At 42.6% G+C, this 22,315-nt stretch overlaps 1 protein-coding gene across 8 annotated transcripts in view; it reads left to right on the top strand.

Annotated features, from left to right (window-relative positions):
• Window positions 1–22,315, top strand: part of SIPA1L1 (signal induced proliferation associated 1 like 1) — a 313,038-nt gene that overhangs the window by 40,567 nt on the left and 250,156 nt on the right. For 6 of the 8 annotated variants that reach the window (XM_058655252.1, XM_058655255.1, XM_058655258.1 and 3 more), the window contains one exon: window positions 10,144–10,214. The exons of the other annotated variants lie outside the window; for them this stretch is intronic. The gene's annotated coding sequence lies outside the window, so the exon portion shown is untranslated. The remainder of the gene's footprint in view (window positions 1–10,143; window positions 10,215–22,315) is intronic. 8 annotated transcript variants of the gene reach the window in all.

Here is a 22,315-nt window from a genome sequence, read left to right as displayed (position 1 = left end):
AGTGGTGACATCGTCATAATCTTGTGCTCTGGAAGACATACGCTTGAGGGAATGAGGACATAAATTGCCAGTAATGGTAATTTTGAAGGATTTATTGAGGTGTAATTTCTGTACAGTGAAAATCTGCCATCTTAGCATAGGGTTTGTGGCATATTTTGATTTTGAATGTGTGTGGTTGTTCACTGCAGTGATGATACAGAAAATTCCCAGCTCCTAATGCATTCACCTGCCCCAGGCCTGGCCCCCTCTGATTTATTTTCTGTCCCCCTAGTCCCAAGGTGACTGTTGGTCACAGTAATTCCTGGGCTCCTGCTTAGTTTTTCTCACCGCTAAAGTCTTGTAGGACTTGTGCCTCCTCCCTCTGTCCTGACCGAGCAGCTGTCTGGCACTCAGAGTGACTGCATGTTTGAATGCATGAGTAATTTTGTAAGACGTTTTGTTGTTTATAAGGAGCTTTCCCATATGTGAAGGGTCTTCAAAAAGTCCATGAAGAAATGGGATGAAAGATGTTAATTAAGCTGCAAGTTTAAATTTGAGATCTACACGGTTTTTACATAAGAACATGCATTTTCTGTGAACTTTTGAAAGATCCCTTATATTCTTGCATCATCCTTGTTTCAACCATAGTATGTAGCAAGGTGATTCTGAGCATCTTTCATTTACGTTTTTATCAGATAAGGATGTTATGTCCCAAAGCAGTTATTTCGAGCTAAGTGGCACTTTCGAATAACCTGGGGAACTTTGAGCCAATATGCTATGTGGAGGGCAGATTCACAGACGGAAGAAGGACACAGCGCTTATCCGTTGGTGTGCTCTCCAGATGGCTACAGCTAAGAAAGTACACCGACTTGGCTGATGCAGGAGTGAGCTGTCCAATCCAGGTTTCCCACTGGTGGAAGGGACTCAGGGATGTGCACTGTCGCCCGCTGCCCCTCAGGTTGTACAGTAGGAGAAGGCTGGAGTCAGAGGGGATGTGGGTGTAGAACCCAGGCATTCTGACACTAGACACAAATGGTGTTTCAACTTCAGTACCAAGCACCTGCCTCTACTGCCTTTTCCCAAAGAGTTGCTGTGGACTTGAGACTGGCCGCAGGGAATGGTTAATTTAATTGGCCATCAGGTTTCAGTGGTGTGCCTTTTTCTCTACATTGTGAACTTGTGCATGAACAGAAGCATGGCAGGGGTTCTGAGTGCCTTGGTATAGGTGCCAGCATTTTCAGTTTGGGGTGGGGGTTCCCTAGTATAGAAACCAGAACATGAGGTTTTCAGTCAGGGGACCATGTTTCCATCTTGGCTGTATGTTCATCAACTGTGGATTAATAAACACTCTAGTCTGTCTTCACTTTTTTTTTAAAGATTTATGTGTTTTTATTAGAAAGTCAGATATACAGAGAGGAGGAGAGACAGAGAAGATCCTCTGTCCGATGATTCACTCCCCAAGTGAGCCGCAATGGTCAGAGCTGAGCTGATCCAAAGCCAGGAGCCAGGAACTTCCTCCAGGTCTCCCACGTGAGTGCAGGGTCCCAAGGCTTTGGGCCCTCCTTGATTGCTTTCCCAGGTCACAAGCAGGGAGCTGGATGGGAAGTGGGATTAGAACTGGCACCCATATGGCACGTTCAAAGCGAGGACTTGAGCTGCTAGGCCATTGCGCTGGGCCCTACAATATTATGTTTTAATGCCACCTACCTGGGACTGACTGCCTTTGTGATTGGCATTGTCTGCTATATAGAGGAATTAACTTCTTTGTTATATTTTTCTTTTATTGTAAAGGTAAATTTCTAACTTAAAGGATTCAAAGGCGCACATAAGTTCTGCTGTATGGGACTCTTTAATTTTTTCCTCCTAATTAAATATATCAACATCACATTCCTTTGACTAGTACTTGTTTTACATTTGTATTTCATTGTAATCCTGACAAGTTCATTCAAGCAGTGGTTGAACCTAGCTTTAGTGGTATTATGGTTGTTTGGCAGGATATGACCATAAACACATTTTTAGAACACAGCGTGGCCTGGGGTGATTGTAATGTTGAATTGCATAATCACAGATTACGTTTTAGAGATGCAGGGATGAGTGTGTGGTCACATACATCTTGAAGGGAGCATTTGTGGATAGGAAGGGATCTACTCCAAAAACCATTTGTACAGTTTTCCTGCATGTTGCTTAGGCAAGTTGCATTAGCATATAATTAGGATCTTTCTGATTACATGAACTGAGTGGTTTTCCAGGGTTTCCGGATAGTCTCCCACCTAGCGTCTAACGGAATGTGTTAAAATGTTATTTTAAGAGGGAGAGATGAGGCAAGAGCCAGAAACTCAGTCTGGATCTTTACTGAGGGTGGCAGGGGCCCAACTACTTGAGCTGCAATTGGGAGCAGAGCTGATGAATTGAACCCACCAACTCTGATGTGGGATGCATTCACCCCAAGCTGTGTCTCAGCTACTGTGCCAGGGTGTGTGTATTTCATGTTACAGCAGGGAGCTGAAGAAATGGAGTAGAATGCCTATGATAGTGGATAGAAGGGCCTTTAGGGTATGTTGTATATGTTTTAAGACCAATGTAAATATTTTCATAAAAGTTGATTTGTTTGCCATTTGTGGTACTTAAAAGAAATTCAGTATATTTGATATAGGACTCACCTGTTTCAGTAGGAGTTTCAACTTTTTGTTAATGGTTAGCATTGCTTGTGTATTTCATTCATAGCAACTTTGTTAACTTGGTTAAACAAATGCAGTTAAAAATGCTCTGTGGTAGAACATCACACATTTTTACTGAAAGTACTCATTTGTAACTTAAATTTTGTTGTTAGCAAAATAATGTCCAAATGAAACAGCAGTTAGGGTAGAAGTAGATGGCTCAAGAGAAAAATCCTTGCTACATCTTGGCAGCCTTTCTCCTGATGTTCTTGAGCCCAGTACCTGAGGGTCCTTGTTCAGTGTATGTGCCAGTGGAAACATGAAGACAATAGTTTGAACTGTAAGCAGAAAGCAGTTTATTTTGGGTTGTGCAAGTCAGGTGGAAGGTTATCTTGTGACTCCCCGCCCCCACCAAACCAAGCTGTCTGAATAACAGAGTGGCAAATGGTAGAGTTTGTAAGCAATTCTGACTGGTTCATTAGGTGGTGGAAAGTGGCTCGGTGTGCTCACCAAGTCTTCATGTATGTTATATGTGTTCCCCTTGATGAAGAAATTGAGGAGATTTTTGACTTCTGAAAATGAGGTTGCTGTTAATGTGCAGAGTCTGAGCGGAGGTCACTGCAGGAATGTGTCCACCCAGTCTGTTGTGACCTGAATCCACATGAATCTGCAAGAAACAGCCTTGAAGATTTGCTTTGCGGTCGAGTGTGGTGAAAGTCTGCTTGGGGTGCACCATTAGCAGAAAGCTGAATTGGAAACAGACGCAGTGGCTGATGTGGGCATTCCAAATGGCAGTTTAATCTGATACTACATAACACTTGCAAAAAAGTTTTTAAAAAGTTATGAATGACTGTTGGATTTCGTTAAATACATTTTTGCACTTAATTGAACTTTTCCTGGGTTTTCCTTTCATCTGTTCATGTAGGGCATTATACTTATTGATTTTTCAATGTTAATCTTGCATTATTAGCATAATCTCACATTATTAGGTACTTCCTCATGAGATGAACATTTTTAAATGTTCTGGAATTGCTACAATTTGGTTAGAGGATTTTGGTGTTTATATTAATGAAGGGTCCTGGTCTCTAAATTTGTTACTGTGCCTCTCAAATGTTTTGATATTAATATTGTGCTGGTCTTACAAAATGAGTTAGGTGGTGACCCTCTTTTTTTGCCCAGGGTTGGTGTTACTTCTTGCTTGAGTGTTTGATAAGGTTCATCAGTGAAACCGTCTGGACTTGGAGTTTTCATTTCTGGAATAATTTTGATAACAGATTGAATTTCTTTAAAAGATAGAGAGCCACCTAGATTCTTTTTTTCTAACGTGTCATTGTTGGTAGGGTCTGTTTTGAAAGTTCATCCATTTCATACAAATTGTTGATTTTTTTTGGCATATAATGTATTCTTACTGTCACCTTGCAGAAATGTCTGTAGGCTCCCTGGCATGTGTTCCATTTCTAATATTAATGTTCTTATGTCTTGATTGATTTAACTAGAAGTCCTCAGCTTTATTTATTTTTTTTTTAAAGAAAGCTTTTGGCTTTCTGAATTTGTATTTTGGTTTTAGTTTGCAATTTTTTAGGGGTAGGTAATTATTGTAGATCTGATTTTTTTTCTGTAACGTTAAACACTTAAAATTATAAAATCCCTTCCAAGCCCTTATTTTAGATATATCCCATTCATTTTTGTATGCTTTTTTTGTTTTGTTTTTGTTTAAATCACCATGTTTTCTAGTTTCCATTTTGACTTTATTATTGACACATGAACTCTGGAGGTTTTATTCCCAAGCCTTGGGGATTTTCCTCAGTAGCATGTGGCTACTGATTTCTAACTTGAGTCTGTTGGGAACAGGGGATATACTTTGTGGAATTTCAGTCTTAAAATTTGTTGAATGTTGTGTATAGCACACTAAGTAGATTGTTACGGTAAATGCATTAAGTGTATCTGGAAGAAATACATGTTCTTGGACTATAGTTAGGTTAAAGTAGTTGACAATGTTTAATTAGTGTGCTTTTGTTTCATCGTGTCATTTGCTGAGGCAGAATGTTGAAATCCAATATGAACAGTGTCATTGTCCCTCAGCTGTGTCTGATTTTTTTTTTTTTAAAGATTTATTCATTTTATTACAGCCAGATATACACAGAGGAGGAGAGACATAGAGGAAGATCTTCCGTCTGATGATTCACTCCCCAAGTGAGCCACAACGGGCCGATGCGCGCCGATCCGATGCCGGGAACCTGGAACCTCTTCCGGGTCTCCCACGCGGGTGCAGTGTCCCAAAGCATTGGGCCATCCTCAACTGCTTTCCCAGGCCACAAGCAGGGAGCTGGATGGGAAGTGGAGCTGCCGGGATTAGAACCGGCGCCCATATGGGATCCCGGGGCTTTCAAGGCGAGGACTTTAGCCGCTAGGCCACGCCTCCGGGCCCAGCTGTGTCTGATTTTGCTTCATGTATTTTGAGTGTGTATCAGTCACAATGGTTGTGCTTCCTTTAGGATCTGCCCCGTTTAGAAGGACAATAGGTTACTTTTAGTAGGTAACATTCTGTCTTACTCTGAGAAGCTCCCGGAGCTCCTGTCTGGCCTCTGGGCCTCTGGGCCTCTGGGCCTCTGGGCCTCTGGACTGTGCTGCTTGGTCCAGGTCCCCGTGAGAGCACTCTGCCTTACTGAGAAGCTCTGTGTCCTTTGCCTTGGCTCCCTCCTGGTGACCTCCTCTCCACAGTTCCCAATTAGGCTTTGACATTTTCCAGTTTGCACTTACACGTTGCATTTCTATCTTTGTGGATTTTTTTGATACATCTACATCCTCTCTATCTCCCATTTTTCTTTTCTGTCGTTCTCTTGTCACGATAGAGGTAAGCGTCTCCACTTTTCATTGTGTGTGGTTGTTGGAAGTTTATTCACAGTAAGCCTTTTAACACCCTTTCTGCTCACCTAAATATTTAGGATAATAGACACCAATCCTGTATTAGCTTTTGTATACAAAGTAAATAGAATATGTATGTTTAACCCATTTGAAATCTTGTATTCTTTCTGTAATGCCAGCTGTCCTAAACCACTGGTTGTCAGCATTGGTGGTTTTGCTAAAATCTGCTGGCCATTAGATCTGAAGGCCACCCAGACGGACTTTGGATGGAACCCGTAGCATGCCAAGTTGATACCATTTTCCCTGTGAGACCACTGCAGTGTGTTGAGCTGGAAGTCAGTTCTCTCCCGGCTCAGCACCTATGCATCTTCTTCTAGTTTTTCAGCCCCACAGCCTTTTCCTCAGTGCACAGAATGGTGCCTGATGTGGCCTTGGTGGGGGTCTGTGTCTGCTGGCCATTAGGCCTGAAAGCTACGTGGACCTGTAGGATACCAAGTCGATACTGTCTTCCTTTTGGGGCCAGTACAATGTGTTGAGCCAGAAGTGGGTTCTCTCTCAGCTTAGTGCATGTAGAGCTTACTGCTGTTCTCCCACCCCTCTGTGATTTTACTTAGTACACAAAATGTTGAGCCAGGTGGCACTGGTGGAGGTCTGTGTCTGCCATTTGTTAGGTGTGGGGGCCACACGAACCTATCCTGGGTGGCATCTATAGGATGCCATGGAGCTGGAAATGAGTTCACTCCTGGCTAAATACATGTGCAGCTCGCCGTTGTGCCTTCAGCCCCGCAGCACTTTCCTCAGTACACAAAATGGTGCCCAATGTGGCACTGGTGGCTATGGGCCATGAAACCCACCTTGTTCCTGCACCTGCCCTGTTTGGGCTCTGGCACTCTGCTTCTGCTCTCTGATTGCTGATCGCTGATCGCTGACCACTGCTGGTCTGTCTGGTCACTGCAACACTGTTTCGCTGCTGCTGCTGCTTCCCCATGGCCACGGAGCCCCAGGTGCTCCTCTCGTATTTCTAGGGATTGCGCCCTCTCTGCTTCACGCTGGCTAATTATTCTCCGTCTGTTTAAATGTTTCCTTCCTCTATTCTGCCATCTTGTTTCCCCAGCTATTTTGTGTATTTTGAGTATATTGAGTATATGTGTACAGGTGGTATATTGAGTATATTGCTATATTGAGTCTTTGTAAATTGAAATGGCCATTTTAAATAATTTGTTTGAGTACTCATGGTGTAACATTTATCCTGTGCCTTGTGTGATAGTCCAGATTCAGTCCTGCATGAAAGTCGACTAGACAGCTCTCCAAGTGCTGTTACACAGGAGTGTTTAGGAACTTAGAGACCTGTAAATGGTTCATGCGCAAGCTCATGTATGCAGATGCTTTTAGACTTTTCTGAAGTGCCTGTGTTGTCTATAAAAAAGTTATAAAAGTATTTTTAAAAGTTTGTGAAAAATGGAATTAAGAGGAACTTTTTCTTTATGAAACAGTTTTGGAATCCATGCATACTTGTGTCTTGAGATGTCATGTGCCTTCATTCTGTGGGCTGAGTTTATCTGGAGACCAGCACTCCAGTGGACTAAGACTATCTCAGGTACATGAGCAAGAAGCTGGATCAAAAGTTGGAGCAACAAGGACTAAAGCTGCTCCTGTACGGGACACTGGGCTCGGAGGCATTGGCTTAAGCTGTTGTGTGGAAACGTTGTCCCCCTTTTGTAAATATATAACAGGAAAGAACAATAACCTGAACGTGCTTAGTCTCATATTGTGTTTAAGAAAAGTGAGAGATGTTTGCACAGCAGCTATCTAAAGGTGATCCAGTTTTGGAGTTATCAGTACCTTTAGGAACACCCATTTTGTTCCCTCGCCTTTTAGGAGTCACTGAAGATAGAGCTGTATAAGATCGGGCCCGGCGCGGTGGCCTAGCAGCTAAAGTCCTTGCCTTGAAAGCCCCGGGATCCCATATGGTTGCCGGTTCTAGTCCCGGCAGCTCCACTTCCCATCTAGCTCCCTGCTTGTGGCCTGGGAAAGCAGTCGAGGACGGCCCAATGCTTTGGGACCCTGCACCCATGTGGGAGACCTGGAAGAGGTTCCAGGTTCCCGGCATCGGATTGGCGCGCATCGGCCCGTTGCGGCTCACTTGGGGAGTGAATCATCGGATGGAAGATCTTCCTCTATGTCTCTCCTCCTCTGTGTATATCTGACTTTGTAATAAAACAAATAAATCTTAAAAAAAAAGATTGTTCTCATGTTTTCTCTCTGGGTAAGGGTTTTTGGTTAGGAGAAAAAATATCGCTTTATAGATGTTACACCAATGTGAGAAGCTCTAGCCTGTTACTGATTTAAAGGGTGCACTCATTGAATAGCAACTACTGAATGTTCATCCGTGAAGAACACAGCATCTGGCTGAGTCCCAGCTCCTCTGCCTCTGGTACAGCTTCTGGTACAGCTTCTCACTATCGCACACCGGGGAGGCAGCAGGTGACGGACAGCTCTGTGGGTTGGCGCCCACCATCTGTGCGGGAAGCTCTGGATTGAGCTCCAGGGTCCGGAGCTCAGTCCTTTGGCTCAGTCCTTGGCTCTTGCAGGCATTTGGTATGTGAACCAGCAGATGGCAGATTTATGTCTCTCTGTCTAAACTTTTCAAATAAAAAAGTATATTAAAATTGAAAAATCTAGCTTTCTGAAGAAAATGGACATTGACATGATGATAATAAAGTGACAAGTATTCCAAGAGCCTCAACAGGTGCTCCTGCGTTTTAAAGAAGGGAGATGAATGAGGATGAAGGGTCACATGGGAGTGATGTTGAAATAGGTCTTGCAGATGGAGTTGGGATCCGTGAAGGGTTTTTGGGATGGAGGCATGGGCTCATGTGGGGAGCAGAAAGTTCATATTTGCATAATTTCCAAGTATCTAGAAAAAAAAAGTGTTTCATAATAACATAGTATTTTTTGATCCTTTATCTTGTATTAATTGTTTAAATGCTATGTAAAATTATTTCTTATAAAGAATTAGGAACTATTGCAACTCACATTTTATACATGAAGAAGTTGAGTTATACCCAGGAAATGTCAGAGTGTAGGAAATGGAGCAAGGCCGGGAGAAGGTGCATTTGTGTGGGACTTTGATTCACCGAACATACTGGAAGATATCCTTTCTTACTAGTTCTGTAGGAGAGTTTGAAATAATCTCTGATTCCTCTGCCTGTGCCCGACTTCGTTGCTTTTGAAGTTCCTTTCTCTCTTTTCTGGGGACATTGGTGGTAGTTTTTCATGTCTTCTCTCTTCAGTTGCCTTTCCAGTAAGAAGGGACTCCTTGGTGATGCCCACTGCCCTTTGCCAGTTATGTGCCCTCAGCAGGGCTTTTATTAGGAAGGAAGGGTATTCTCTACTTGGCTGTTTGTTGTTTTTGTTGGTGTGGGTTACTTGAACTTAGATTCTATATCCTCTGTGTATTGCTAGTATTAGACATGTCAGTGTTGCTGAATGAAGATCCAGTATGTTTCGATGGGATACAAGGCAGGGTGGAGAATTTTCAGAGATCAGCCTGAGTTTTTTGCTTTCTGTCTGAGATAGTGATTTACGGTGTAATACTCTGGATCGTTTGGGTTCCTGTGACGATGAAGGAAGGAGATTATTCTGGATTTGTGCAAGGCCGGGGCTTTTGGATTTAACCTCAACAGAGTTGTGACACTTGGATTGGCAGAAAGGCTGGGGGTGCACCCAGCCGAGTGCGCAGGAGCAATGGACAGGATCTTTTCCCTTGAAACCCGAGCCTCCATACTTTCCTGCTATTCCAGGAGAACATTTTATGACCTAGGATATGCCTCCTAATCCTTGTTTTTCATTTTATTTTTTCAGTTAGGCAGAAACTAAACATTTGGCATGTTGTGATTTGAATTTGAATTTGTAGTCCGTTTCTCACACCTAGTATATGAGATTTGAGCACTCATGTTGCTTGTATGGTGACAAACTGCTATAGAAGCATGGCCCCATGTGGCCCAAAGTTAACATATCTTGCAGAAATACTTGAAAGTCTTAAAATGGCAAGTAGCCTTCTGTTTAAATGGGATGTGTTTTGAAGTCAGTATGACTGGATTCCTGTCGGTCTCCTTCAGAGCATCACCATGGTGGACTATGCCCTGGTGTTCCACTCAGCTTCTGCTCTTTATCTAGAAGTGCTCTGATTCTGATGGGGGGGGGGGATTAAGGGTATCCAGGAGAGGCAGGCTTAATCCTGTTTACCTAGAGGAGCGCCATTAAGGACTCTTACCACAAAGGAGCGCCTTATTGTCTGTGGGGGAAGCCTTTCTTGAAGACACAACTTCCCACAGTTCAAAATGTAAGTACTTTTGATGCACAGTCCAAAGTACTTAAAAAAATGTGTCTTGCAACTACTGGTGGCCCAAATTAAAACCTTGCTCCCTCAGAAATTGGGGTTAAAATTATCCCTGGTGTTTGTTGGGCAGAGTTAATCTTGTACAGTTTGGGCAAGGTTGGAGCCTACAATCTGACTGGCTGTGATTATGTCCTGCCTTGGTAGTGTGAATGACTTCACTTGCAGGACCGGGGAAGCTTTTTTTTCTGCCAAGGGCGGTTGGATTTTTGTAATATCACTTGCCTTTGTCTTGCTCCCTAGGATGTACAATCACGCTATCCAATAGAAATGGCGTGTGAACATGTATGTAGTTTCCTGGTTGCTATATTAAGGTAAAAAGAGATGGGATTAATATGACAAGTGTATTTAGGGGTAGTCATTGTAAGCTGCCACTTAGGGCTGTTTCATCAGCCTGTGCGGCAGCCGGGGATGACTCTAGTGCTTGGTCCCCTGGCACTGAAGTGGGAGGCATGGGTGGAGTTCTGGGCCCCTGGCTTCCGCCTGACCCAACCCTGAGTGTTACAGAAACTTGGAGACTGAATCAGCAGATGGAAGATCGTTGTTTCTCATTCAAGCTCACGTGTGGATGAAAGTAAAAAAAATAAATAAATAAACATTTAGGAAGTGTTTTATTTAATCAAATGCTCTTATATTCAAAATGTTACTATCTCAACATGTAATCAATATAGAAAATTTACAGATATTGGACATTCCTGTGTTTACATGAATCTTCAGATTTCAAAATATATTTAATGCTCTCAGCGCATCTCAATTTGGACCAGTTTTGTTTTATAAGGTTAATAACCACAAATCAATATTGCCCACTCTGACAGTGTGAGCCTGTAAGTGGTGTATGGTAGAAGTATAGAAAATAGTTTGTTAATTGAAGGAAGGAAAAAAACCACAGGAGAGGCACAGAGGAGGAGGAAGGGAAGAAGAAAATGGTGAAGCTCATAAGAGGAACAAGCAGAGGGACACTGTTTACTTGTTTTGGAGTGTCCTGGCAGTTCCTAATGAGAACAACAGCTGAATGAGTGGCCTTTTTAGTTTAACAGTGTTTTCAAATGTGTTGTCTCATTTACACCTTGGCTTCACAGCATTGGTTTAGACGGGTCACGTCTTGCTGCAGAGCTGAGGCTTAGCCTGTGTGAGTGTGTGTGTGGGTTAACCAGAAAGCAAGCGCCATCTCTGGACTTGTGTTCTAATACTGTGTTCTCACTGCGGTGCGGCTCCTCATCGACGGGCGGTAGATGTGCTTGTCAATTCTGTGAACACTGGTTGGTTGTTATGTATGGAGAGTTACTCAGAGGACTGAGTAAATGATGTTACTATAGAGCCATTTTAAAATAGTGAACTAAAGGTAAGGTTTTTTTTTTTTTAAGATTTATTTACTCTGTTGGAATTCAGAGTTACAGGAAAGAGGGAAAGAGAGAACATGAGAATCTTCTTCATTCCCTAAATGGCTGTCATGGTTGGAACAGGACGAGTTGGGAGCCTGGAGCTTCATCTAAGTTTCCCACGTGGATGGCAGGGCATCAGATGTTCATTAGTGGGGAGCTGGTTTGGATGTAGCGCAGCCAGGACGCAAACGTCAACAGCCAGGACGCAACGTCAACACTCCCTTGACGTTGCAGGTGGTGTCTTAACTTGCTGAACCACAACAACAGCCCCCAAAAGAAAGTGTTTTTAATTCAGAAATGAAATGTGAAAGTTATTCAGTTGTACCTCTCTATCTCTTTCTGTATAGGTCTTTGTCATAAAAGAATAACTGACCATATGTTTATTAACACAAGCTGCAAGCAAAGGAGATAATGCTAATCATTCTTGATATACGGGAACTTGTTCCTAGGAAATTGGCATCTCATTATCTACTGTACACACCAAGGACTTGAGAGTGAATATCTCCTGCACACACTTCAGCTTCCCTTCTCATAGCCCGAGGAATACTATGAATTCACAGAAGTTTAGTCTTAAGAGAATTTAAGCTTACCCTTTCTGTGCCAGATTACAGACTTAAGGGGCTCATTGGTGGCCTGCAAAGGCATACTTGCTCTGCTCTCATGATGGGGTAACCTGGAGTCTCTGTGGATGGGAGTGCCCAGGGATCCTCCCTGAGCTCTCGTGACCATGTGACCGGGGACTCCAGGGACAGTGGAGGTTGAGAGTTACCGTGAAGCTATTGGACAGGAAGCTGCCCACACCCATTCCTTTGAAATCAAAGTCTAGCGCTACTTCCATTGCAGCTAGAATTCTAGTTTCTTGCTGAAGAGATTTCCAAGATTACTAGCATGGCATGTTTCTTTTTATCACCTTTTTTGTTTTTTAATGTGGATTTCTAGCGAATCTGCAAGGTGTTCAGCAGAGTGATTTGTTTGGGAAGTGGTGAAATAGGGCTGGCTCCTCTACAGGAAGTCCTGAGTGAAAGATGAGACCTAGAAGTGAGGGGCACACCAGAGCTGGAGCAGAGTCCCCATAGCAGGAACAGAGAGCGTGGTCCAGGAATGTGCCTGTGACTCTGAGGTGTCGCTTTCCTGCTCAGTCCTGTGTGTTTTTTCCTCATTTGTATGCTTCTCTTTTGCTACATATTGAATAAGAAAGAGACATGATTGATGATCATTGCCCAGAAAACATTTCACGGTTGGGCTTTTATTGTTGAAGTTAATGGTAGTACCATTTGTAGGAAATTTGGCATCTGTTTAAGTGGTCATTTTTCCATCAGTTTTTTTGTATTTTAAGTTATTTTCTGCATAGAAGGGTACTTTAAACTGCCGTTTCAGATGTAGGCTGGATTGCTGGGGATAAGTGTCATGTTCAGGAATGTCCTTCTGCTTGGGTTTGGTGTAATGGACTGTATTTTGCGGCACACTTTGCAGCTTGTTTGCTAGTGGAGTAATGATTGTATTCAAGTGTTGCTTATGTTTAATGGAGGCATTGTCAGATATCTTCCTCCCTTTTAAGCTGTTAACTGGTTTTGATTCTTGCCATTCATCCCTGAAAGGCCCAGGTAAGAACGTGGAACACAACTGATGCTTGCTTCTAGATTTCTAGAATTGCCTATAAATGAAAGTTCTTTCCTGTTAGTGCTCAGAGGATTAGAGAGGAAATACAGTCCTTTTTTACCCCCAGGATTTATTTGAAAGGCAGAGTGAGTGAGTTAGAGAGAGAAAGAGGGAGAGAGAGAGAGAGAGAGAGATCTGAGAGATCTTCCATCCACTGGTTCACTCCATGAGCCAGTAACGTAGAACTTGAGTCAGGTCTCCCACGGGGGTGGCAGGGGCTCAAGGACTTGGACTGGCTAATGCTACCTTTCCAGGCACTTTAGTAGGGAGCTGGATCAGAAGTGTAGCCATTGGAACTTGAACTGGCATGCATTTAGGCTGGTGGCGTTATAGGCAGCAGTGTAACCCACTGCAGTGCCAGTTTTTGGTTAAAGTTTTCTTATTTAGCCTATCTTCTGCTAGAAAATGTTTGTGTACGTGTGGTGGAGAAAGAACAATCCAGAAACCTGCTGTATTTCAGCTTAATTCTAAGTGATTTAAAATCTATTATTTCTCTTGATGATGAGGATTTTTATAAAAAAAAATGGAAGCTGCAATGAAGTACAAAGAAGAAAATAAAAAGCCACCGGATAATGTCACATCCTGGCAATAGCTGCTAACATTTAAGCTATTTCCTTTCAATTTTTTCCTGGGGAGACCGTGTGGGAGTGGGCATACTGTTTGTATACTGTTTATTAATTTAATATCATGAGTAATCACCCATACAAGGTTTCCATTGGTTATTTTGGTGCCCACGTCCTTCTTCAGTTTTACTGCCTGGTGGAGGCATCATTGAGGAATGCTTTTGGATGCTCCTTCCTCCGTGATCCCTTTCCTGTGCAGAGGAAGTTGGAAGAATGCCCGTAGGACTTCTGCAGAATGTTGATTTGTTTACTCCATGACACTTAACATATTGTGCCTCCTTCCACCCTGCTTCTTCACCCAACACTTGGCACATGTAATCCTTCCCCAGCAGTTAGTTGTCTGTGCTGCGCTGTCCTGGCACAGTGAATATGGTATAGGAAATCACAAAGAAGAGAAAACCCTGCAACAGCAGCAACCGTAAAAAAAAAAAGAAATGTACGCCTGTGGTTTTACTCTGTGAGGTGGGGAAATGCTGATACTACTCAGGTCACCACACAAGTAAGTGTGATAAAGAGCAAGGAGGAATAAATGCTGCCTATGAGGACAACTTAAAGAAACAAGGATCCGATGTTTTCTCTAAGTGCTCCATGTCTTCTGCTCTTGGAGAGGTTGGTGCCAAAATACCATGCTGTATGCAGAGACGTGCTTTGCTTGCTGCCCTGTGCCGTGGTTGGAGCGTGTTGGGATTCTTTGTGTCTTTATGACCAGGCAAAATCCATCTTGAGGAGAGACCAGAGAAGATTCTGGAAACAGTAGTAAATGGCAGCTGGTTAGACAAACTGAATCAAGAGATTCTGAGAGAAAGACAGGATGTTAAATAATGCCCTGTGGTGGCTGTGGCTCAAGGTGTGTTGAGGGGACTCCTGCAGGTGGGAACAGATGGCTCTGCTGGTTCCCATTCAGTGCTTCCAAGGTCATCTAAATAGTCATCCAATTTTGCATGGTTACCAAGAGGACCTGGAAGATTGGGATTTTCCCCAGAGTGCAGTCATGGAGAGTTTTCATTCATTTTATCGCTCCATCCTGGGAGAATCCTGAGGCTTAGGAATCTTGAGGAAAGCCTCGGCTCCCGTAGCCAGTGTCTGCTGCGAACAGGTGCTTCAGGGATTGCCCATCACCCATTGAATGAAGTCCGAGTGCTTGACAAGGTGCAAGGCCAGCCTGACCTGGCTTCTGCCTTCTCCTCTGACTATTGCTTCTTCACTTCAAGTCCCTAAGCCTTGTTTGTTCCCAACTCATGGGGAATTGTTTGTAAACTGAATTCTTGTCGTTTGTTACTTCTTCTGTTTAGCATTCCTCTTCATTGCCGTTTCAGGACCAAAATAAGGGTTAGCTTTTGTGGGCCGTTTCTGGGCTCTTAGGGTCATTGACTTCCTAGGCTATGCTTCTAGGATATACAGCGTAACTTAGAATTTTTTACTTAACTATGTATCTTGCTCCTCTACTGTAAAATTCTTAAAAATAGGGATTAGATGTTCCATTTGATGTTTGAAAGTGTGAAAACCCTCAACAAATGACATATCCCAGACATTTAGTGATACTTGAATGAGTGCAGAGAATTCTCATTTGCTTTACCATATTGGTAATTTGTTTTGGTTTTGGATTTGCAACGTTGCATCCATGACATGCATGATTGATATTTCAGATCTTTTCATGGTTAAAAACCCTGAAGTGTGGGAATACAGTTTTCTTGAATTCATTATTAAAGATAACAATGTAAGAATGTGATATAGCGGGGTTGCTAGGTTCTATATTTTGGATTGATTACCTTAAAATTTTGTTTTCTTTATGTTGAAAGGCAGATTTATAGAAGGAGATAAAAAGCGAAAGATTTTCTGTCTGCTGGTTCATTCCCCAAGTGGCTGCAATGGCTGGGGCTGAGCCGATTTAAAGCCAGGAGCCAGGAACTTCTTCAGGGACTCCAACATGGGTGCAGTGTCGTCCCAAGGCTTTGGGCTGTCCTCTACTGCTTTCCTAGGTCACAAGCAGCGAGCTGGATGGAAAGTGCAGGAGCCGATTACATGCACTGTTGCCCATGTGGTATGCTGGCACATGTAAGGCAAGAATTTTAGCCACTAGACCTCTGTGCTGGGATCTATTGTGTTTTTAAGAGGAAACACATTTTAATCAGACTGGGGCTAATTGAAATTTGAAAGTCACCATTCTTCAGTTAAGTGTGGGTCAAGAACTGATGGACATTTACAGAAAGATAAAAGAGTTTGGGAGTGAAGGAAATGCCTGGTAAAAAATATTCCATATTATATCAGGTGTATACTATGGACAGCTAAAGAACAGATGGTGTGCTTATATGTGGAGTGCATTGTTTGCAAAAGTTAATTTATAAAACATTGCTGGATCACACTTGGCTTACTTTAATAAAAGCTTCATAGTTGAGTACCTCCAGTGGTCTGTTTTATCAGAACTTGGAAAATTTGATATGCGTAAACAATTTTTTGAACACACGATGATAATGTATTTCCAAGTAAAGTACTGGGTAAGTTAGTAAGCAAATTCTGTTCCCAGTGGGAATATTACAAGGGCAGATATGATCTTTGGAAAGCTGCTTGGTGCATATGTGGTATGAGAGCTGGCAGGAGCAGAGGAGGATGTTGAAGCTGAGCTGATAACTTGCAGGCAGAACTTCAGACCTGCTGTCCAAGTTTCGTTCTTTGTGTCCTGCCAGTAAACTTGTCCTAGGACTCCTCAGGGAGTTGTTCTAATGGGCACTAATTCCCCTAGCTTCTGGCTTGGTCTAAGCAAAATAGGATATGCTCACCTTCTAGTCTAACTTCAATTCTTTCATTCACCAAATTACCCAGTATTCATTTCAAAATTTGATTCAATTAACTGGAATCTTCTGTTACATTATTCAGTAAATAGAGACTTAGCTAAATGGTCTAGACTCTCAGAATACCACATGGTTGTTTCTTGTTGCGTTGAGTTAAATAGTTTAGATTCTCGAAATACTACATTGTTGATTTCTTGTTCCATTGCTGTACTCTGCACTGAAAGAGCAGTTCTGACATTTTTTGTTAAAAAGATTTATTTGAAAAGCAAAGTATGTGTGTGTGAGAGAGAGAAAGGGAGGGAACATCTATACTCTCCAAATGACCTCAGTGCCCAGGTTGGCACAGATCAAGCCAGAGCCAGAAACTTCATTGAGCTCCTCCATGTGGGTGCAGGAATCCAAGCACTTGGGCCATCTTCTGTTGCTTTCCCAAGACATTATCAGCTGAATTGTAAGTGGAACAGCTGGGACTTGAACTGGGGGCTAGTTGGGATGCTGGCATTACAGGTGGCAGTTTAACTTGTTGCACTACGATGCTGGCTCCCCGTGTTTTTTTAAAATTAATTTTAAAGAACACAGTGTCTTCAGTTTGGTGCGTGGTTGACTGTGCTTCTCTTTGGGTTCTCTTTTCCTGTTCTTCAGTCTCTCTTGCCGCTTACATCATGTTTATTTAAAATCAATAGTGAATAAAGTGATCTTACTCAAAAGCAATCTATGTATCTGCATAATTGGTCTTGTGATTTGGCATCTGGTTTGAATCGAAAGTTATTCATAGTTCTTCATAATAACTTCCCAGTTGTGGTTGGTACCTTCTAGGGGCTGGTGCTGTGACTCAGCCAGCTAATCCTCCACCTGCTAGCAGTGGCATTCTGTATGGGTACCAACTCATATCTCAATTAATCCACTGCTGATCCAGCTCCCTGCCTACTACCTGGGAATACAGCGGAGGCTGGCTCAGGTCTTTGTTCCCCTGAGGCCACCTGGAGGATCAATTAGAAGCTTTTACCTCCTGGCTTCCGACCAACCCAGCTTAGAATTTTGTGGTCATTTGAGGAGTGACCCAGAAGATAGAAAATCAGTCTCTCTCTGGTTAATCTACCTTTCAAAGAAAAACGTTAAGAAAATGTACCCTTTAAAGTGAAGGTGGATTTAAGGTGGTCTGCTGTTTGCCTGATGGATGGATAAGAAGTGACCAGAAACAGAATAGTAAAATCAGTCACTATCATTCTTTTCACTAACTCAAAAAACCTATGGGAACTTGTTTAAACAGTTGTCTTTCCATTTTAATTATGCATAAGAAATGTGGGGACTTTTGTCTTGTTTTCTGATTGGCTTCTGTTGTATAACCTGACGCTACTGAAGTTAGGATGTGTAAGGGCAATAATGAAAGCCAATCATGCAGTTATCTTGCTTTCTCAGAGACAGAGTGTGGAGAGAGTTTAGGACTCTTGAGGATCCATAATTTTGTCACCTAATTAAAGTACACTTCTGATTAGTCAAGAAAATAGCTTTGGCATAATAAGTAAGAAAATGCTCATTTTGGCCAGTGTGAAGTTGTCAAGCAGACAGCTGGTGCTGGTTATCTTGTTTTGTGTTCTGTCTGACTCAGAGTTCAGTGTTCTTTCTGAATTCTGCACAGACCCTGCTATGATTGCTGACACCTTGGACATGATGTGATGAGCTGCCCCCTTCGGGTCCCTGGTTAGGAATGACTTCAAGGGCTGGGTCTGACTCCATTAGGATTCCTTTCCCTGAGACCCCTTGCTTGAACTTTCTGTGTAGGTCCAAGACTGTGTCAGAAACATGGAAGTGTCTTTCATCCCAGTACATGGAGGAATTCACAAAGTACCAAGTGTATGTCAGGTACTGTACATTGTGTGTGCCATTTCAGTGAAGGCTGTGTGCAGCGTCATTAGGGATGGCTGCATATTTCAACATCACAGTAGTATCTTGCCCAGGGACACAGTTAAGGCGAAGTCTAAAACTTGGCTTCCTGCCTCGATTTGGATGTTAAGAGCCCAGGCTTTTTTCATTCTGTGTAACATCTTGTGCCCCTTAGAGAATGCAGCAGTGCTGGCTTGGAAACATTTCTTACTGTCCCTTTCCTGAGGTGTCAGGATCTTCTTGGTACATGTGGAAAAGTCCTACATAATTAAAGAATACCCATGCATCTGTTGGTTGTGTATCCACCAGTTACTCATCTTTGCATTCAAAAGATACTTCATGAGTACTTGTATGGCAGGTACTGTACTGAACCCTGGGCATGTGTCAATGGCCAGGGCCAGCTCTCAGGAAGTTAGCACCTGGTTAAGTCTGTCTGAAATTCATTCCTTTCTTTACTCCCAGCAGCCTAGTTCAGGCCCCACCCATCTTTCACCTGGAAAATGGAGAAAACCTGCTTTATTCAAACCTTTCCTCCTTTTGGCTCTCTTAAAATACTGCTAACATCTTTTTTTGGTGGGGGGGAAATGTGTAGTTGTGTGTGTATGTATGCACACATACATGTAAGCATATGTAGTTGCAATTGTGACAATCCCTGATACATCTTTTGATAGTTTCTTATTGCTGATTTGTTTATTTGAGCTCTTAGCAGATGCCTGAAAATGCCATGGAATGTATTCAGATGCCCAGTACCTATCCCTTAGCTCTTCTCCTTCTAGTTGGTGCAGCAGACGGAAGTCCTGTCTTGGCATTGTGGTTGTTAGTCGTGCTTTGTTGCTAGTACTTGCAGAATTGAGTACTCAGACTTTGTTTTTTTCTGGGCCGCTTTTGAATCATGAAAGCCACTTTTTCTTCCTTGTGAGTGTCATTTGTAAGTACATGCTGGCATTTCTAGAATCTGCCGTGGCAGAATTTGCATTCTGCCTTTAATTGCTCCTCCCTAGGGGATGGCCAACTTCCACATAGAATTTCGTTATTCTTGAAAGGCTTATGACCTAAATGAAATGGAGTAACTAAAATTTAATTGCTATTCTCTAACTTGTTTATTTAAAATTAATTTTCAGTTTAGCTACTATTTGAAACCTGGACTGTTTTTCTGCATAAAATGAAGTGGTGTAGTGGGTTAAGCCGCCACTCAGGATGCCCACACTGCAGATTGAAATGCCTGAGATCAAGTCCTGCTCCTGTTTCTAGTCTAGTATGTGTCCTGGGAGGCAGGAGATGATGGCTCCGGGACTTGTGTCCCTGCCTCTGGCGTGGGAGGTCCGGATGGAGTTTCTGGTTTCTTTTTTTTTGTTTCAAGATTTATTATGTATTTTATTCTATTTTATTTATTTATATTGTAAAGGCAGATTTTACAGAGAGAAGGAGAGACAGAAAGATCATCTGCCTGCTGATTCACTCCCCAATGGCCAGAGCTGAGCTGAGCAGAAGCCAGGAGCCAGGAGCTTCTTTCTGGGTCTCTCGCAGGGTTGCAGGGTCCCAAGACCTGGGGCCATCCTTGACTGCTTTTCCAGGCTACAAGCTGGGAGCTGGATGGGAAGTGAGCACCTGGGATAAGAACCGGTGGCCACATGGGATCCCAACGCATGCAAGGTGGAGAATTTTAGCCACTAGGCTTCTGTGCCAGGCCTGGAGCTATGGTTTCTAACTGTGGCCTTGATTATCCCTGGCTGGTATGGGCATTTCAGGAATTTAATCAGCAAGTGAAACTTTGTTTTGTCTCTCTCCTTGCACTTTCTTGTTTCCCTCCTTTTGTCCCTCTGTTTCAAATAAATAAAGACTAAACTTAGCAAGTGGTATACCATTTTCTGCAAGGATGCTTTGTAAAGTTTAGGATGACGTGTATTGGGAAAAGACTGCAGGGATTTCAGATTTTTTTCTTTGAGTAGATTTATCTTTTGACTATATTTTAATGTGAGCTTGAAATGCACATGCACTTGTTTATACTTTAGCTTCCTGAGAAAGTTTTCAAGTCCTCCAAGGTGCACCTGACTGCCTATACTTGAAATTGAGTATTCACACACCAGCCGTAACTCCAAATGGCGTGCCGTGTGCAGCAGAGAGCAGACGCTCTTGTGACGCTGATAGACTGATCATCTTGGAAATCACAAGATAACTGTTCCTGAATGATATTTATCACCCTCCCTGGCTTTCTGATGGGTGAGGACAAAGCTAGAGGACAGGTGCTGGATGGACAGTAAGGCAAGACAGCATCATCGTCCTCTCTACCAGCTTCTGTATTGTGTCTTGGCATTGGAAAACTTCCATGTCATCCTTAAAATGTTTCTTCGTATGCATAAAGGTTTCCAGGGTGTCTTCGCCACTTACATTCTTCATTCTTCCGCTTACTCAGACCTCATGAAGAGCACTACAGCCTTTTCTCTGGGCTTCCTTCCCTGAAGGAATTATACATTGGAAACTTTCTCGTCATTCTTGAACTTGTGGAATTGATCTTCTGATTTTCATGTTCTTTTGCCATCTTTGAGGTTATGCTCTGATTATATTACTATGATCTCAGCTCTGGCCATTGCAGCCATTTGGGTTATGAGCCAGTGGATGGAAGATCTTTCTCACTGTCTCTCTTTCTCTCTATGAAACTGCTTTTCTGGTGAAAATAAATCTTAAAAGGCAGAATTACAAAGGTGGTTGGTGGGGGGAGGGAGAGGGAGGGAAAGAGAGAAGAGAGAGAGAGAGAGAGAGAGAGAGAGAGAGAGAGAGAGAGAGAGAGAGAGAGAAGGAAACATCTTCCATTTGCTGCTTCACTCCACAGTGGCTGAGCCAGTTTGAAACCAGGAACCAGTAGCCTCTTCTAGGTTTCCTATGTGAATGCAGGGACCTAAGGACTTGAGCCATGCTCCACTGCTTTCCCAGGCCATGTCAGGGAACAGGATAAGAAGTGAAGTTGGGACTTGAACCGGTGCCCATGTGGGATGCTGGTGCTGCAGGAGAAGGCACTATGCCACTGTGCTGGCCCTGGATAACAGTTTTGGGGCATTAGCAATTCTCACACTTATTGTGAGATTAAGGAAACATGAAGCTGTTTGGTTTTTCTTCGAATTGAGTCTATATTTCACCATTTACAAATTTAAAAAAAACTTATAGAAAAGTAGAATTAAAAAATAATTTGGTGCAAGAAAGTGTTTGAAATCTGTGCTTAATTTTTTACATAATGCATATTGCTAATGAACTTTTGAATTCCTTTTGTAGTCAGATTTTAAAATTGTTTTGTTCTATCATAAACTTTTAATTATTGCTCAAAATGTTTAGAAAGTAATGTTACAGAGCTGGCTATTCTTGTCTTTTAAGTCTAATGTCCACAGCATATTCCTTGATGTGTCTTCAAGTTCTGTAACAGGTATGGATTTCTTGTTTGGGTTTCTATCTTGCCGTTAGCCGTTACTTAAATTCTAGAGAAGATGGGCAGTTGGTTATCTGATTGCGTTATTGCGTTATCCACCCCATCTGTTTCCGATGTGTGACAGCAGTTGGCACTTGGTGCCTCTTGGCATGTCATCAAAGGCACCACACAAATGTAGATTTTGGTTGAGAAGAAAGTCAAGAATTCACTTTTGGTGAAAGATCTATTTTTCAAGCCTTGAGTGTACTGTTAACATATCTTCTTCACTTTAATGCCCAAAGTAGCTTTTTTGGAACATAGAATAAGTAGCATGTTTTGTAAGATGTCCTGAGAGAGCCTGTCTTCTTTTTTTTCTTTTTCTTTTTTTTTTCTCCTAGGGTATTATGGCTGTCCTTTATGGAATTCTATGATTTTAAGAGGGAAACCTATTAGTTTACAATTTAGGAATGCTTACACACACACACACACACACACACACACACACACACACACACACCGATGAAGTTCTGTTTTGGCATCACTGCATAGAGAACTTCTAATTTTTCATTCTTTATTGTGGCAATTTCAGCGTTGGAGAAGCTGACACTGACACTGACGTTGACAGTGTTCTGTGGTCGGACACATGTCCCTGGACATGTGTAATGGGCTGGGGGGATGTTT

This window comes from Ochotona princeps, chromosome 26 (genome assembly GCF_030435755.1).
Source record: "Ochotona princeps isolate mOchPri1 chromosome 26, mOchPri1.hap1, whole genome shotgun sequence".
Lineage (NCBI taxonomy): Eukaryota > Metazoa > Chordata > Mammalia > Lagomorpha > Ochotonidae > Ochotona > Ochotona princeps.
This window is presented reverse-complemented; position numbering and strand designations above follow the sequence as displayed.